The sequence below is a fragment of the Pinus tabuliformis genome, chromosome 2_2 (genome assembly GCF_031772625.1).
Source record: "Pinus tabuliformis cultivar Carrire ecotype Pingquan chromosome 2_2, CPIR1, whole genome shotgun sequence".
In the NCBI taxonomy this organism is placed as follows: Eukaryota; Viridiplantae; Streptophyta; class Pinopsida; order Pinales; family Pinaceae; genus Pinus; species Pinus tabuliformis.
The window spans coordinates 838,565,075-838,568,910 of NC_142300.1; the positions used below are offsets into that span (position 1 = coordinate 838,565,075).

The 3,836-nt window shown below is 34.7% G+C and overlaps 1 long non-coding RNA gene across 1 annotated transcript; it reads right to left on the minus strand.

Annotated features, from left to right (window-relative positions):
* Positions 1 to 1,009: 1,009 nt before the first annotated feature.
* LOC149195581 (uncharacterized) lies at positions 1,010 to 1,540 on the minus strand. Its single transcript, XR_016255155.1, has 2 exons — positions 1,401 to 1,540; positions 1,010 to 1,175 (listed from the first exon to the last, which is right to left on the minus strand). It is a non-coding gene; the product is annotated as an uncharacterized LOC149195581 (long non-coding RNA).
* Between the last annotated feature and the right edge of the window lie 2,296 nt (positions 1,541 to 3,836).

The following is a 3,836-nucleotide window of genomic DNA, read 5'->3' on the forward strand; positions in this document are numbered from 1 at the left end:
AAAAGCAGGCCCAACACCAGGGGACTGAAGAAGAGTAAGAGTAAGCTGAAATAGCCAAATCAGAGCAGCATTCAGATGCCGAAGTTCCTGGCATAAGTGCAAAGATTCAAAGCTCTCCCGCTTCTCAGAGCAACCCAAGCTTCAGAAAACGGAAAAGGAAGCAAGAAAATGACAAAATTTTTAGGGTTGACATTGCCAAGGCAGAGGAGGAGGCTGTGCTGGAGCATCTCAAAGCAGAGGAATGCCTATATTTTGTCAAGTATTTTGGTGAACTTCTGCCAAATTTCACACCAGACGATGTTGTGCTGAAGGAGACTACCAATTTGAGCCACAAATTAGAAGTCTGCAAGAGACTAATAGGCCGAGCCGGGCGGTTTATCAGAGAAAAGAACTTGGAGTTAGAAGCCGAGAACGCTAGGTTTGAAGAATTAGAGGAATTCCTTAGCAGGGAACAGAAATTCAAGGAAGAGTTGAGAAACAAGCTGGTTGAGCTGCAAGACACAGTGAAAGCTATTGTTGTTACTACCGAGGAAGGAAGCAAGTATGTTTTCAAATTTTTTCCCTCTTTTATCGCATTTAATTAGGGCTTGAATTCCGCGAATGCCTGTACTTTATTGTCTGAAGTATGTTTGAAGTACTGTTTAAAGCATTAGAGAATATCTTGATTTTTTTTCATTCAATGCTTGTAGCTTACTGCTTGAAATTGAATGTTTGAAGACCATACTTTGCACGGGGTGCTCAATTGTTGTTCCAGAAAGAACTTCATTCCTAATATCAATTCACATTCCACACCCGCTTTTTATTCAAAGATAAAATAATGAAATTGAAATGCCGCTGGTGAAAAATTATTAAGAATGCTATTGAATGGTCTATGAAATCGAAAACAATCAAACCATTCTGTTGTGCTTTTAGTTAATTACCTCACTGGCTTTGTTTCTTCACCAAGATGGCCCCGCGCTTTTAATAGTACCCTAATTAATCTGAGGACCAAACAAGTCAACTGCTCAGGTACCCTCACCACCACCTTCGGTTTCATTGTCCGAAACAACGACTGTAGATTACCTGTGGGAAGGCGAAGTTTTCTTTTTAGCACTTCTGCCCTCTACACAATGTAATTTTTTTTTTGTACTTCTGCACTGCACACCATGTATTAAAATTATGCACTCATCTCCATCCTGGTCACATATGTAAAAGATCTGCAATATTAGATAGAGTAATAGCATAACACTCTCAGTGCACCTGAATAGTAACTCATGAAATTAGTTTTTTTTAGATTAATTTTCGGCATAAATAAATACTGAAAATAAAATGATTATTGTAAATAGAATACAGAAGGGAGGATAATCCTAGAAATAAATGTCATCATCCCATATTTTCTATGCGGAAAAATTAATTTATACCTTGTCTTCTGTGGTGCAGGTGCAGATGAAAGGAGCCTTCTACTTCTGCCCTCTACACAATGTAATTTTTTTTTTGTACTTCTGCACTGCACACCATGTATTAAAATTATGCACTCATCTCCATCCTGGTCACATATGTAAAAGATCTGCAATATTAGATAGAGTAATAGCATAACACTCTCAGTGCACCTGAATAGTAACTCACGAAATTAGTTTTTTTTAGATTAATTTTCAGCATAAATAAATACTGAAAATAAAATAATTATTGTAAATAGAATACAGAAGGGAGGATAATCCTAGAAATAAATGTCATCATCCCATATTTTCTATGCAGGAAAATTAATTTATACCTTGCCTTCTGTGGTGCAGGTGCAGATGAAAGGAGCCTTCTGTGGTGCAGGTGCAGATGAAAGGAGCCGCACAACTATAAGAACCAGCGCTCTCTCCATTTCTGCCACTCTTCCGTTGCTTCCACTCCTGCAATTGCATTCTTCGCTGAGGTTCTTAGAATGAATTTATCCAGTTTTCTAAAGGTCATAACACTTCGAGAAAGCCATGGCAGTTGTCGAAGCCATAGCAGTTTTCGACGAAGCCGCGGAAGCTGTACATGCAGAGACAGCGAGATGCTTGTTCTCTTAGTATACTAAAGAAATATACTATGATAATATGCTTAGACCTGCTTGGTATATACCAAGGTGTCAGTGGATGCTTGAGATAACATTTAATGCCTTCCAGTAATGCTAACATTAGTTTAGCATTAGTTTAGGTTGCAGGGACTGATAATTTGAAAATATCGGACAAACAAAAATATAACCTATTGTCTTCGCTTCAGATTAGCTTTGGTAAATATAACCTATTGTCTTCGCTTCAGATTAGCTTTGGTTTTTGAAGTCTAGCTTCGATTTTTTGGAAAGAGGCCAAATAAGATGAAGAAATCAGCGTCCCTCTCAAAACTTTGGTTAACTTTGTATATAGCTAACAAGCGGGAATAAAACTAAAACTTTGGTTATCGCTGATGACCGGGGAATAAAAGCAGGTCAACTAATGCTATATCCGCCGGGAACGATTACTATAGTCCATGCCTGGAGGGCAGGGACTAATAAATGAAATATTTCAAGGATTTAAAATGATTATGATATAATATTAGAAAGTTATAAAAAAAGGTATCTACCATTTAGAGAAAAGTACAAATATGTACAACGAACCTTAACATGCTTCTATTCCACACATTGAACATACTTATAAATCCAAAAAGGTAATAGATAAAATATGTGAACATACTTATAAATCCAAAAGGGTGATTAACTTAATATATAACGATAAATAGAAAGGAAATTTGAACTACCAAATTTCTAAGTATTTAATTATATTTGCAAATAAAAATAATTTCCTCATTTTTCAAAACCTTAACTATGCTTCTTCAACCATTTGCTAACAACTCAATTATTTCCTTCCATACTTTTATAGAAGTAATTAAAAAACGGAATTCAAGCCAAAAAAAAATCCATTTTTGGATGCTCTTTTATCTCACATTATTTATTTTACTACTCATATGATTTCATGTAACGTGCTACACTATTTAAAGCACGTGCTGCACTATTTAAAGCTAGAAAATTAATCAAACTGAAAGACTATTCTAAATTATACTACCCATTCTGCCTTTGAAGATTAGAAAAATGATTTTTGTATCGATGGATTTACCTTCAGTGGTCATTTTCTCAACAAGTGTACAATATGTGGAATCATATTTGAATCTCCATCCTTTTACAACAATAACTAAAACTAAGAAACCCAACCAATCTTATAAATCCTCAAGTTACAACTCAAGCACAACAAATCAATAAATAATCATGAGTCTATCAGAGAATGAATTATCCCATCTCGAGTTAGATAAAAAAAAATTAAATGATTACACTTGTCTATCAAATGCATCAAACCATTTGAAACACTAATCCCATCTCGAGTTAGATAAAACAAAATTAAATGATTACACTTGTCTATCACATGCATCAAACCATTTGAAACACTAGCATATACTGGGAAAAATAATCCACCTATTGTAAGTCGTCCAAGACATTGCACTTATTGAAATATAAATCACATATATGCTAATAATAAAGTATATCGTCATCCTATGTTGTGTGGAAAAAAATTTAAATGTATTGTAAGAGATGAACCATCTAATGTATATCCTCTTAGATATGATTCCCCTTTAAATAAATCCATGCCATTTATAAATAAATTAAAGCATTCTAGTATCTTTTAGAATAAATCGACTATCTATCATAGGTCCTCCTAGAAATTTCACTAACTAAAATTTAATCCATATCAACCAACAATAATGTAGATCCACCACATATCACTAGTGAAAACATATTTGGATCCCTCGTTGACCACCTATCGTAAATCCTTCTAGGGATTGAACTTACTAAAAAT